This window comes from Microcaecilia unicolor, chromosome 3, assembly GCF_901765095.1.
Source record: "Microcaecilia unicolor chromosome 3, aMicUni1.1, whole genome shotgun sequence".
Classification (NCBI taxonomy): domain Eukaryota; kingdom Metazoa; phylum Chordata; class Amphibia; order Gymnophiona; family Siphonopidae; genus Microcaecilia; species Microcaecilia unicolor.
Window position 1 is genome coordinate 145,988,346 of NC_044033.1, and position 15,044 is coordinate 146,003,389.

A 15,044-nucleotide genomic window follows, 5' to 3' on the forward strand; every position below is an offset into this window, starting at 1 on the left:
GGCGGGAGAGGGGTCCAGAGCCCGAGGTAAGGGGGCACATTTTAGCCCCCCCCCCCCCATGCTGCTGACCCCTCCCCCCCGCCGCTGCCAGCACCACCACAAAAAACTTTGAGCCCCCGCCCGCCGTCGCCTACCTTTGCGGGCGGGGGACCCCAGCCCCCGCCAGCCGAAGTCTTCCTTCGTTTGGTTTCCTAGTCTGACGTCCTGCACGTACAACATGCAGGACGTCAGACTCACATAAACAGAACAAAGCCCTGCTCGTCCCCTCACGTCCGGCACGCTCCTTTTAATGCCGGACGTGAGGGGAAGAGAGAGCAGCGCAGGCGATGCGGCGGCGCTGGAGACCAGCACTGGACGAAGGCATCAGCTGGCAGGGGTTGGGGACCCCCGCCAGTTAAGATATGTTAGCGGCGGCAGTGGGTGGGGGGCAGTGGACCCAAATGTACCCCCCCCCCCCACCTTGGACTCTGGCCCCCTCCCACCTCAAAGTCTGGCTACGCCCCTGCTTTAAACACCAGTCCCTTTCCAAAACTCAGCAAAAGGTTGACAAATCCCATACCTCTGTAACAACCTTTTTTCCCTTTTAAACCTTTTCTCAGTGGTTTACCCAAAGCACAGTTTAAGAAAATTTCTTTCTTCAGACCTTTGTAGTCAATTAAAATAATCAAATTCAGCAGAATTTTTCTAAACCCACCAAAGCCAGATTTTCTAGACGTATCCTGGCTAATTCTATCAATTTCCAAGCTCTCCCATTAATCTGAGCTTCCTGACCAAACGTTTTTTGTCCTAGAAAGAATTTAAAAGCTTTTCACCTCTCAGCTAGCTTACTCCATCTTCTTAGTCATTAAAACCCTTCAAATAAAGCACTTTAACACAATTTCCCTTAAATTTACCCCAAAATTCAGGACACATCTCCCATACATCCAGACTTTACATTATTAGCCTGTCTCCAACTACCAAAACATTTTTTTCCTAACCAGTGACTTCACTCCATTCCAGATCTTGCATATGTGAACATAGAATTCCATCTCTACACACCTCCTAAATTCAGACAGACACTTTCCGCAAACACATACACACACACACACATACATGCATACCTTCAGAGCTCAGCCACCATACACACACAGCAGCCACAATTGCTTACCTTCACCCAGCATCAGAACCAGGCTTCCAGCATCAAGCCTTCTCAGCACCCATCTCTGAGCCATCAGCACTGCTTGCCAAACATCCTTAGCCAAAGACAGTTCTGTCATTGTGTGAAAAAGTCTGAGAACCTGTATGTGTTTGTCCTGAGTATGCTGAGGGGTTGCTGCGAGAAAATTTATTATTTGAAAATGCATGTGAGTAGTTCTAATAGTGAGAGATCCTGGTGAAGAGTATTTATTTATTTATTGCATTTGTATCCCACATTTTCCCACCTATTTGCAGGCTCAATGTGGCCTACAATTTTCTGTCATGAGTATGGAATCTAAACAGAGGTTTGAACCTAATTGTGGGTGATTGTGTGCATTTAATGTGAGGTTGCTTGAGTGAACAAACATAGCTACATAGTGCTAGGCCTGGAAGACAGGGATGCTTTATTTTTATTTTATCTATACTTCAATAAGCCCCTGTATGCTATATGATGCCACAGTAAGAGTGTGTGTTAATAAAGAGAACATGGATTTCTTTAGAGCACAGGATAGTAGTTGCAGACTGGCAGAGACCAGCACTGGACTTTAAAGAAGGGCCCCACTATGCAAGAAAGACCAAAGTCACTGTCAAGACAGATCACAGCTAAATATTACCGTGTAAATACAGTGGGACTTTTGAGGAACCAAGAGGGACTGACTGCCTTTTCATGTTCATTTGTACAGCGCTGCGTAAGTCTAGTAGCGCTATAGAAATGTTTAATAGTAGTAGTATAGCTGAGTGGGACAGTAATTAAAATCATACTTCCTGAAGGAGCGGAGTCCAGGTTCCATAGTGGGTCTGGTGCTTATAGGGAGGGGGGAAAAAGATAAAGAATTATCTGAAAGAAGTATAATGGATTGATTAATTGTACTTTTTAAAAATTTATTTAGATTTTGCTCACACCTTTTTCAGTAGTAGCTCAAGGTGAGTTGCATTCAGGTACACTGGGTATTTTCTCTGTTCCCGGAGGACTCACAATCTAATTTTTTACCTGAGACAATGGAGGGTTAAGTTTGACTTGCCAAAGATTTCAAAGAGCAGCAATGGGATTTGAGCCGACCATCTCTGGATGTCAAGACTGGTGCTCTAACCATTAGGCTACTCCATTCCACTGATAGATCCTGGAGTTCGAAGTTCATACAAGCGGGGGATATCCCTTCCTTAGATAAGGTAGTCTGCAACTGTTCACTGGAAATTTATTTTTCATGACATTTATACCCCACATTTTCAGGCACAAATTACCTGTAAAACAAGTTTGATAACTGGTAAAAAAAAAAAAAAAACACTTTTATGAGAGAAATCCTGTTTTTTTTTTTCTTATTAAAAGAATTCACACATTTGAAAATGAATTGGTGTCTGGCTCATTAAGAAAAAGTCCTGTAATTTAGTTCAGTTTCCTGCACTTGATTTAGATCAGGTTTACATGGTTTGTAACACTGAACCCCCTCACTGAACAGGAACAAGCTTGAGGTAATAGGCTACAAGTACAGGGTAAAGTAGAGCTTGTACACATAGTAACATAGTAGATGACGGCAGAAAAAGACCTGCACGGTCCATCCAGTCTGCCCAACAAGACAACATATGTGTAAACCTTACCTTGATTTGTATCTTGATTTGTACCTGCCTTATTGTACCTTACAAGTCTGTGCAGCAGTACTTCCCGCCTCCCAACCACCAGTCCCATCTCCCATCACCGGCTTTGGCACAGACCATATAAGTCTGCTCTCCACTATCCTCGCCTCCCAACCACCAACCCCTCTTCCCCCCACCTGCATCCTACACTCTTCAGGATATGGGGGGGGGGGGGGGGGTTCAACAGTTTATATGATAAATTGAGTGCTTCAGTAGTTTATATGATAAATTGAATGCTCCAAATAAATGCTTTTGATTCAAAATTTTAGCAGGAATTTTAAGTCTCTGAGCTTGAGAATTAGTCTCTCTCTGAAGTTTAACATCAGCTGTCATGCTCAAGTGTGACACAAAAAGTCACTGTAAAAGCACTGGCTTTTAGTTTCAGTTTTCATTAGCTGCGGTCCATGAGTGTGGAGGCCATTTTTCTTGGAAGTAAAATATGGTCTTTTATTATTTAAATTACATTCTGGCTTGGATACTGTGTGTTTTGCAGAAGGATGTAGACTGCAAGGTCTGACAAATCCTAGTGGCTCTCACTGGTTCACACTTACATGGACCCACAGACAAACTTGAGTTTTCGATTTTGGCTTTGGCCAAAACCAGTTGATGAGTTTCAGCTGCAGTTTTGGTTTTGGCCGAAAGCTTTCAGACAATTTTGGTGGCAGTTATGGTTGTCCGGAAATGAATAAAGCAGTTTGTCGACCTCTACCCCAGTCTCCCTACCCCTGTGCTCCACCCATGTCCTGCATTTCCCTTCTGTGTCCCTATTTCCCCATCTGTCCTCTCCCCATCCAGCATTTTCCCTCTGTGTTACTGTCCTGGGCTCTCCCCGTGCCCAGCATCTCTCTTCTCTGTCCCTATTCTTCCCCATGGCCTGCTTTTCCCTTCTCTCTGCCTTCTCTGCACAACATGGCCCTGCAGCTTACCTATCCTTCCCATGTGGTTCAGCATTTCTCTGTCTCTCTCCTCTTCACCCTCCCTATGCCATCCAGCATCTTCCCCTTATTCTGTGGGACCGGTATGTCTCCCCTCCCTTTCCCCATAGGAAGACATCTCTCTCTTTCTCTCTCTCTCATTCCCTATCTCTTTCCATCCCCCTGTCCATTATGCCTCTCTTTCTGTGTATCCAGCTTGTCTCTCTGCTCTCCATCTTCCAAAGTCCCACATCTCTTAGCGCTTACTCTCTCCCCCACTGTAGTTTGGCATCTCCCTCCCTCCCCCCCCCCCCGCCCCCACATCATCAGCATCGCTCCTGTCCCTTCCCCTCTGCAGTTTTAGCATCTGTCCTGCCCCTCTCCTACCTCTTGCAAGTCCAGCAGCTGGCCCTCCCTCTCACGTGAGTCTGGCACCTTTCCTGATCCTTCCTCCACCCCTCTCATGGCTCCAGCACCTTTCCTGGTCCTAAACCCCCTCCCCTTTTGATCGTTCAAAACTGTCTTCTTCACTGACTACAGAATGATAAACGTTACCTGCAGTGGATCCCAGAGCCACAGAGCTGAGCCAGGTCATCACTGACTTCGATTGCTTTTCACCTGCAGTTCACTACATCACCGGATTGACCACTATTGAGAAGAACCATGAGGCCACTAAGGACTTCCTCCTGGTTTTTGGTTACAACCTTTAGAAAAAAAAAAAAGGACAGGAAAATAAAGTGTGAGAAATCTAGACAAATGCAATTTTCATTAAAGCTCTGCTGGGGCTTTAGTTTCTCAACTAATCATTGATGTGTGAAATAGGATTTTCTCCTACTGTCCATTCTTGTTTTGTAAACTTGTACAATACCCAGGACGCTTAGTGCAGCACTGATTGGGTAATATAATTGAGGTCAGCATCTCCAAACTGAAACGTGCATCATAAGACTTCCTCTCTTGTGGTCGGCAGTTAAGATTCAATGCCTAAAAAGTGAAAAAGTACAGGATCATGCATTTGTGTTACAGAAATCCAAGGGAGTGATATATAACTGGGGGCAGAGGGGCAAACTAATAATACAGTAACATACTAAGTGACAACCGATAAAGACCAACAGGGTCTATCTTGTCTGCCCAGCAAAGTGGCTAGATTTGTACCTTCTATTCTGTGCAGGTTGCACTCCTGTACACACGGTAGAAGTGTGAAGATCATTTATTGGTAAGTTTTGTTTTGATTCCATCCTTTTTCTGTTTAAGCCAGGGGTTCTCTGTGTTTATCCCTTGCCTTTTTGAGTTCTTTCACCATCTCCACCAGGAAGCCATTCTAGGCATCCACCACCCTCTCCATGAAAAAATATTTCCCGATGTTACTCCAAAGTCTACCACGCTGCAACCTCAGTTTATGTCCTGTAGTTCTGCCACTTCCTTATCCTTGAAAAAGATTTGTATATTAATAGCTTTCAAGTATTTAAATGTCTGTGTCATGTATTTCCCTGTCTGGGGTCTCTAACTGGGCACTCTTCGCTCCATGGGAAGACTAGGAGCACATGTCTCAGGGGAGGCAGTACCCTCAGGCTCAGAATTGCTACCCTTGAGATTATAGGGTTCTGACTAAAGGAGTATCTAGAGGTGAGAGGCTGTTGGGCCACTTATTTCCTCTCTACAAAATCACAGTCCAGCCCAGGGCTTTCTTTGAGCCATTAAAGTTTACTGAAAGTGTTTAGGAGTCAAAACCAAATAAGGCATCCACAATCAACACGCAGAGTATAAAAGACAGTACAAAAACATAGTTCATCTTGTCTCTTTTCCTTCTACCCTGAGATATATATCTTACTGGTGTAACCAATTGAAAATAAAAAGTTTGGTACCTGGGAGAAGCACTGAGAACTCCCCTGGAGCAGCCTCTGCATGTTTTATTGGGAAATGTCCTAGGTCTGCTGTGTACCAATTGTTTGGGGGAGGGGGGAGCCAAGTAATTCTATGAATGCAGAATATATTTTTGGATTTAATACTATATGAAGGGGAAGCATTTGTACATTGAGGGATTACAGAGGGAGCTGTGGCTCATTGGGGGCTGAAGACTGCAAGCTGTTGTACTTTCCCCTCCCAGCCCTCCATGTGGTCTGCGGGTGCTGAATCCTGGACTGTTGCACTCACTGCAGTTCTTTGTTGGGGGTGGGATGGGGCGCAGCAAGGAGCAGAACAGTGGTGGAGTAGGGTGGGTGTTAGGTGCTGAGTTCTTATCTTTCAAAAAGTTGGCAACCCTATGTGCATCATTCATGTAGTTGGCGAGGATCTGCAAGCCCCATCAGCTGAAGACATCTGTCCACAGTCTGCCCCCTCCCCCCCAATCAGAAAACCATGGCTGTCAGTGGTGGTGCTCCAATCCACTAATACCTACACTATGGGCATACTCTGTTCTCATGCATGTTTAGTTCATGCATGAAATCTGAGCATGCCTGGGGTGCTGTTGTCAGTGGCTTGGAGTGCTGCCTTTGACTGCTGTGCTTTACTAAATGTGGGTCGGTCTGCTAGAGATGTTCACCAGCTAAAGTATTTAATTTTTAAAGTTCATGGTGGGGGGAAAGAAGGAAAGAGGAAATGCAACCTACCCACTGGCCCACACAAAAATTGTCTTCTGGTAACACCACTGGTCCTGGGAGGACCACCAGTCAGTCGGGTTTTCAGACTATCCCTAATGACTATGCGTGAGACGCAGTTGCATGCCTGTCACCTCCATTGTAGTTAAGTGGTCGGTACGGTGCTCTGTAAAGAAGGGGACCCAGGTCCATATCCCATTCTAATTGTTACACTTGTGCTGGAAAGTGTGAGCCCACCAAAAACCTACTGTACCTACATATAGGTGACACAGGCATAAGAGCTATTGTAGCGATGTACAGTTGGGTATATTAGGTTTTTGGTGGGTTTTGGCGGGCTCACTATACAATATAATGGAGCACCAGTGAGATGTGTACCTGGGAGCGTTTGGGTGAAGTCCACTGCAGTGCCCCCTAGGGTGCCCCACTGGTCTGCTGGGATGTCTGTGGCCAGTTTACTAAGAATGCTGGTTCCTCCTACATCCCAATGGCTTGATTTTGTGCGTTTTTCTTCTTCTTTTTTTTTATTATTTTATTTTAAATTTTACAAATAACTTCAAGATACTACTTGAAATCAACAAAGATGATTTACAGAGGAAAACGGCTCAAATATTTTACATCCTATATTGGTTATCAATAAGTCTATACTTTAACAAAAGAAAAATCAAAAATATATATTCAATTTTACAATATAGAATATAAGTATTTCTAAATTTGTACATCTATAGTCCACAACAGTGAAGGCATATCTCAACCCTTTTATTTATATTTGAAAACCTTTACTTTAGGAATTTTAGGGACAGGGGAGGAAGTTCCAGGGATTCCTAATATTTACGGAGTAGATGTTACTATTTGTCTTGGCTGACTTGAGGGTAACAATGCTATTTTAGAGTCCAAAAAATAATTCAGTTGTTTGGGGTCAAAGAAAACATATCTAATGGAATTCAATTTAACAACACATTTACATGGGAAGTTTAACCAATAAAGTGCCCCAAGTTGAAAGGCCTTAGGTCGTAACTTAAGAAATTCTTCACGCCTTCTCTGGGTTGCCTTAGAAACACCCGGAAACATTCTTATCTTAAAGTTCATAAAAAGTTGGTCTCTATGAAGAAAAAATTGCTTTAGAATCCAATCTCTATCTGGCTGCAGCACAAAGGAGACTATTAAAGTCATTGGCACCAAACCTAAGTTGTCGTCTTCTAGATTCAAATCCAAAACGTCAAAAGACGTTTCGGGTCTTTGACCCTCCACTTGTTCTTGTTCCCTTCTTTTATATGGTAATAAGTAGTAGATTTTTGATATAGGAGGAAATGCAGTCTCAGGAATTTCCAGAACTTCACACATGTATTTTTTAAAAGTTAATGCAGGTGCTATCATAGGTTGTTTTGGAAAATTTATCAATCTTAATATATTAGATCGCTGAGCATTTTCCAAATTTTCTATCTTGTTCTGGAGATATGAATTTTCTTTTATCAAATTAACTTGTAATTGTTGGATAGTTTGTATCTCTTTTGAATTATTCTCCGTTAGTGTTTCCAGATTTTGCAACTTTGTCTCCATTACAGGTATTTTATTTAGGAAAATTTGAGATTGTTCACATATAGAGGAAAATTTTTTAGATAAAGAGTTTTCCAAACTCTTCAAAGCTTCCCAGATAGCTTCCAAGGTGATATTATCTGGCTTTTTCCCTAAAGCAGACTTACTTGGTAACTCCCTTTGTGAGATTTCCACTATCAAACCTGCTTCCCTCATCGATGGATCCTCAGTCAAGGCTTCTCCTCCACTCGATTCCTGCACTGCCTGTGCGGTTAACATCGGCAGGCTAACTTCCGGGTTGGGTCCCGTTCCGGGAGACCCCGCCACCACTTGGGAACTTGGGGCTGCCCGGTCCCTCCTCGGCGTGTCTGCCGGCATGGGAGGAGCCAACCTCTGCTCGGGGCTCAGCATTGTCTCCATCTCTGGATGGGAATGCGGCTCTCCTCTCCTCGCAGTCACCGTCTGCAGAGCTCCCACTCCCGACATCGTTCCCGGAACCAAGAAGCGCTCAATCAAACCAGGTACCGGTGAAGCAGAGACCGCAGGTCCAGTTCTCTGTCTTCCCCTCCTCTTAGGCACATTGTCGTAAAAAGGATAAACTGTTTTCAGGAAATTAGAGGTGCGTGATTCGGAGCGCTTCTCAACACTTCCTTCCCGTCGCCATCTTGCCCTCGATTTTGTGCGTTTTTCATTTGAACATTTTTTTTCAAAAATGTTCCAGAAAGATAGGTGCACTGAGCATGACAACATCTAGCAAATGGCCATTTTTGGAAAAAAAAGATAGACTTTTTCAGGTTTGAAAATGGTTATGTTTGTTACTGGTGTGACATTCACCCCTTTCAACAGGAAGTGATGTCTTGAGTTACTTGTGGGGATGGAAAAGCAGGAATCTCTTGTAATTCAAATTCATTGGGGGAAAAAAAGAAGCAGACACCCAATTGTATATGCACCAAATGGCGGTGCCTGTAAGTCATGAGCACCCAAAGGTTGGTGTCTAAAAATCACATACCAATTGTTACCTGATCTGTAGTTGCAACTTAAGAACATAAGCATTGCCATAGTGGGACAGACTGGTCCATCAAGCCCAGTATCCTGTTTTCAACAGTGACTAATCTGGGTCACAAGTACCTGGCAAGATCCCAGAGGTGTAAAACAGATTTTATGCTTCTTATTGTAGAAATAAGCAGTGCATTTTCCCAAAGTCCATCTTAATTGGCTTATGGTCTTTTTTTTTTTTTTAAGGAAATTAGCCAAACCTTTTTTTTAAACCCCACTAAGCTAATTGCTTTTACCACATGCTCTGGCAATGAATTCCAGCATTTTATTACATGTTGAGGGAAGAAATATTTTCTCCAGTTTGTTTTAAATTTACTACTTCATAGCTTCATTGTGTGTCTCCTAGATCTAGTATTTTTGGAAAGAGTAAACAAGCAATTCACCGCTACCTGTTCCACTCCATTCAGTATTTTATAGACCTCTATTATATCTCCCCTCAACCATCTCTTCTCCAAGTTGATCCAATTATTATTTTCCAAGTCAAAATAAAAGTGAAGTATTAGTGAAAAAGAAAGTCTCTTTTATTTAGTGAACTCTTGTTAGACATTTTAGACAGAGCCAATCACAGAAAAGGTACCTCACATAGGAAACAGCTAGCAGTGTTAAGTTTTGGGACAAAATGTATGCATGCACTTAGCTTTCTCACCAAGCTAGCAATTAGCTACTTTACTTAATTGCTTGATAGCAACAAAATACATCTATTTTGCCTTATTATTTTACAGTGAACAAGAGTAGAGCAATTTTCAAGCTGCCTCACGTATCATTACCTGCAGGCTTTGTACTAATTTTCAACCTTGTAATTTGTTGAAGGGAAAGAGGCTGCAGGCATCTGCACCTGCCTTTGTGCAAGTAACTTTGAAATAAAATAACACTTGCACTTTGAAAATTCAAGAACCCAGTAACCGGGTATGGCTGCTCCGCTGCAGCTAAAATTGTGGGGCCCTTTGCAACAGGCTTGCGCGCCCCGTGCATTTTTTTCTAGCAAAAAAGGTGCCGGTACTCAAATGCCAGGCCATCCTTCAGGGGTGGGGTGATCACTGAGGGACCCACCCCACAATAGCCAGGCCCCTTGCAACCAGTCACAAAATCTATGACAAGGCAGAATTGATGTGTAGAGCCTGAGCTCTTTCATTGAAACTTGGGGACCATGGGCCAATTTTAGCAGATAATAGAAAAGGTGCCGGTACTCAGTACCCCCTCAAAAAAAGCCTTGTGTGCACCAATCCAGAGCTACCGCCAGGCTACTGCAGGAGCCCGGTGGTAGTTCCCACTCCCTGCTTGCACCATTTCCAGCGCTACAGTGATTTTCTTTAGATTTTTGTAGTGCTGGAACTTAACTGGTGGGTTTGAGTTGGAGCCTTTACCGCCATCTCAATAGGTGATAGTAAGGGCTTCCCATCAAAATGGCCATGCAGTAAGTGGTTCACTTACCACATGGCCATTTCTTTTCCCCCAAAATGGCCAGCCTTTTACCCGTTGTGGTAAAAAAAAAAACATGCACTGATGCTAGCATAGGCCCCCTTTTACTGCAGCTTAGCAAAAGGACCCCTGTGTCCATAACTTTGGCCGTATATAGGTTGGGCAGTTTTACAAAAAAAAACATTTCCATGGAGAAAGCACAGTTTTACCCAACAAAATGGCTTAGAATTCCATCCACCTGCTGAGGCCTGTTGGAATTTCAGACCTGAAGTGCTACTTGGAAATTTATGATTCTATTTTTCCCTTAAAATGAACATAACATAAGCCTTGCCAGATTGGGACCAGAGGTGTAGCTAGGTTTTAAGGTCAGGGGGAGCAGACTTTTTTTGTAAATTGGGTGCCATAAGCAAACACAAGTGGACTAGTGGAACTGAAGTTGGAAACCACATGAAATAGTATGAGGATGTATATACTCCCTGGTAATAGAGAAAGGCATTACACGTTAGAAAAATTGATGTTAAGTTTTGTTACTGTTAGATGGAAGCTGCCATTATGATTATTAGCTAAGTGTGCAGGCTCAGTAACACAATGTTATGAATTGCCATAACATTTTCACTGAATTTTTCCTGAACTATAAAGCAAATTATTTGCAGTCAATTACCATTCACACTCTTTAACTTAGAGCCTTCTGACCCCACGTTGGCTCTTTAGAACAGAGCTGCAGTTCATACTCTGTCAATTCATACTGTGCTCCTGACTGCAGAGTGCAGCATTGATGCCACTGGACCTGGCCCTTCTGCTGTGCTTCAACAGCTCCAGCATTCCACTCTTCAGCCATGATTCTGGTGACACCAGCAGCAGGACATAGAATAGCCATACTGGGTCAAACCAATGGTCCATCTAGCCCAGAATCCTGCTTCCAAACAGTGGCCAAGCCCTGCAGCTCACAGGCACCTGGCAGAAACCCAATTAGTAGCAACATTCCAGGAATGCTCCTGTACTCCTCCAAGGCTCAGAGAACAAGGTATGTTGTTCCAAGCATATTGTAAAGTACAGTAGAGTCTCGATTATCCAATGTAAACAGATCGACACATTGTCAGATAAGTGAAGTCAGATTTTACGGAATATATTAAAATGCATAGAAAATATACATTTCAAATGCTGCAGTGAAAGCAGGGTCTCAGTAGCAAAGCCAAACAGAAATAGGTGCTACTTCTCCAGTGCAAGAGTCAATGGAAAAGTAGGGGGAAAAGCCACAGTGACATCGTCGGGGTTCTACTGGATAGGCGAGATGGTCAGATTAGTGAGACTCCAATGTACCTGTAATACAAAGCCTACAAAAGTCACTCAGAACCTATATAAAGGACACCAAGAAAAAAACATTACCAACTACCGTCCAGTAGCATCTATCTCATTAGTAGTTAAACTAATGGAAGGACTGGTGACCAAACAACTGAATGACTACATAAACAAATTCACTATACTACATGAGTCATAATCAGGATTTTGACCCCTACACAGTACCGAAACAGTACTACTTACTCTCCTAACCAAATTCAAACAGGTAATAGCAATAGGCAAGAGCATTCTCCTCCTCCAATTTGACATGTCAAGTGCGTTCGACATGGTTAACCATAACATACTGCTAAGACTTCTAGAATACTTTGGAATCGGGGGCATCACACTCAACTGGATCAAGGGTTTTCTAACCTCAAGAACTTATCAAGTGAAATAAAAAACAAACATATCATCACCGTGGAAACCAAACTGCGGAGTACCGCAAGGATCACCACTATCACCGATCCTTTTCAACCTCATAATGACACCACTAGCCAAGGCCTTAACCCATTTATCTACTCTCAATTGACTGTAACCTCTCACTAGAGACCCAAGCGAAATTTACCATAAAGAAAATGTTTTTCTCAATTTGGAAACTCAAACGTGTGAAACCATTCTTCTGGAGGGAAATATTTCATAACCTGATACAATCAATGGTACTAAGCCACGCAGACTACTGTAATGGAATCTATGTGGGATGCAAAGATCAAATAATTTAAAAAACTTCAGACCGCCCAAAACACAGATTATATTTGGAAAAACGCGTTTTGACAGCGCCAAACCACTCCGAGAAAAACTGCATTGGCTATCAATCAAAGAATGTATCACCTTCAAAATCTGCACGACTGTTCATAAAATTATTTACGGTGAGGCACCTGGATACATGACAGATCTTATTGACCTGCCAACCAGAAACACTACAAAATCTGCATGATCATACCTATACCTCCACTACCCAAGCAACAAAGGACTCAAATACAAATCCACCTATGCATCCAGCTTTTCCTACTTAAGCGCACAACTGTGGAATGCACTGCCAAAAATAGTAAAAACTATGCCAGACCACCTGAATTTCCGGAAAGCACTAAAAACAAACCTTTTCAAAAGAGCATACCCCACCGACCCAACATAAAAATATATGGACACCTGCGACACAATGTAACCAAAGAACATAATGGACATTACCTGACTTCTCCTCCCTCCCCCCCTAAGTTCCCCCCAATTGTACCTACCATACATGTACCTTATCTACCACAATATCACCTTGTATTCATTCATGCCATGTATTTGTTCAGACCGGAATCGGCTAACGCCGCTAACGGTAATATGTAAGCCACATTGAGCCTGCAAAAAGGTGGGAAAATGTGGGATACAAATGCAACAAATATAAGCTACTTTACCATAGCTCCATTACAGGGCTGCCAAGAGGGGGGGGGGGGGGCAAAATTCCCCAGGCCTGGGCATCCAAGGGGGGTCTGGTGCTGGGGTCTCTCTCCTGCTCCTGACAGAACCTGAGTGATCGTGTCCTGACAGAAGAAGGAGAGAGAAAACTCCGGTACCAGACCCCCCTTGGAGGCTGTGGAGCACCCGGATCTTCCTCTAGCACTGCTTTTCTGCCCATTGCTGAGCAGCTGGTTTTCCTTTCGGGCTTGCATGCTCGGTTTTGAAAATGAGCATGGCCTGAGAGGAAAAGCAGATGCAGGGGCAGGCAGTCAAAGCTGGAGGAAGACGTCTTCTGCTGGTGGGGTCTCGGGATCCTTGCCAGCCAAGGTAGTTCAATCTTCAATCCTGTTGCAGCAGCAGCAGCAGCAATCGGAGGGGGGTGGGGGGTGGCAGCAGATGATGATTTGGTGGGGGGGCGGCAGCGGCCCTGCCCCGGTTCAGTCTCTCAGTGACCCTGCTCCATTAATTTACAGAAGTAACACAACAAAGACCTTATCTAGAAAAGTGCAACACAGGAAATGTTCAAGTATACAGCGCTGCGTACGTCTAGTAGCACTATAGAAATGATAAGTAGTAGGAGAAGGAGGAAATAACAGTGGGAACTAGAATATCAATATGCCTGTTGGAAAGCTGAACAAGCTGAATTATTACACACTAGTAAAAAAGGCCCATTTCTGACACAAATGAAACGGGCGCTAGCAAGGTTTTCTTCGGAGTGTGTATGTTTGAGAGAGTGTATGTGAGAGTAACTGTGTGTGAGAGAGAGAGTGAATGTGTGAGTGTGAGTGTGTGTGTGTGTGTGTGTGTGAGAGAGAGAGAGAGAGTGAGTCTGGGTGTGAGTGTGTCTGTGAGAGAGAGAGTGTGTGTGTGTGAGAATGAGAGTGTGTGCAAGTGCGTATGTGAGACAAAGTGTGTGAGAGAGAGAGAGAGTGTGTGTGAGACACAGACTCTCTGTGAGACTGAGTGTATGAGACCAAGAGAGTGTGTGAGTGACTGTGTGACACATAGAGAGTGAATGTGATACAGTGTGAGACATAGAGAGGCATATTTTCAAAGCACTTTGGGAGGCTAAGTTCCATAGGTTTCTATGGAACTTTGGGAGGCTAAGTGCTTTGAAAATAAGCCTCAGAGTGTGTGAGAGACAGTGTGTGAGAGTGAGAGAAAGACATTGACTGTGTGAGAGAGAGAGTGTGTGAGAGAGAGAGAGAGTGTGTGTGTGACAGAGATACCTCCCCCCCTCTCTCTGGTGTCAGGCCCCCCCTCTCTCTCTGGTGTCTGAGCGTTACTGTGCAGGACGCTGAGCTCTGGCTGTGCTTCAAGGAACTGACCAATCCTATTTAATAGAATGCACCTCCAACATTCTGAAGCTGAGAAACCTCGTGGGGTTGGTCACTTCTGCTTGTGACGAACCCGGAAGTACATGATGTCAATTCGGGAGATGGATACAGAGAGCAGGAATGCCTCAGCCATGCAGTCAGCTTCAGAATGTTGGAGGTGCATTTTATTATATAGGATGCTTAAATGGAAACTCCATGCAGTACTTGGCCTTGGTCACAGATATTGAACACAAAATAGACCCTTGCCAAGTACAGAATAAGTGACCACAACATTAAAATATGAGGGGCCCTTTTACAGAGTGGCTGTAAGCCCAACGCAGGCTAATCTGGAACTACCGCTGGTTGAATGTGGGCACTGGCGGTAGTTACTACTACTACTACTACTACTATTTAGCATTTCTATAGCGCTACAAGGCATACGCAGCGCTGCACAAACATAGAAGAAAGACAGTCCCTGCTCAAAGAGCTTACAATCTAATAGACAAAAAATAAATAAAGTAAGCAAATCAAATCAATTAATGTGACCGGGAAGGAAGAGAGGAGGGTAGGTGGAGGCGAGTGGTTACGAGTCAAAAGCAATGTTAAAGAGGTGGGCTTTCAGT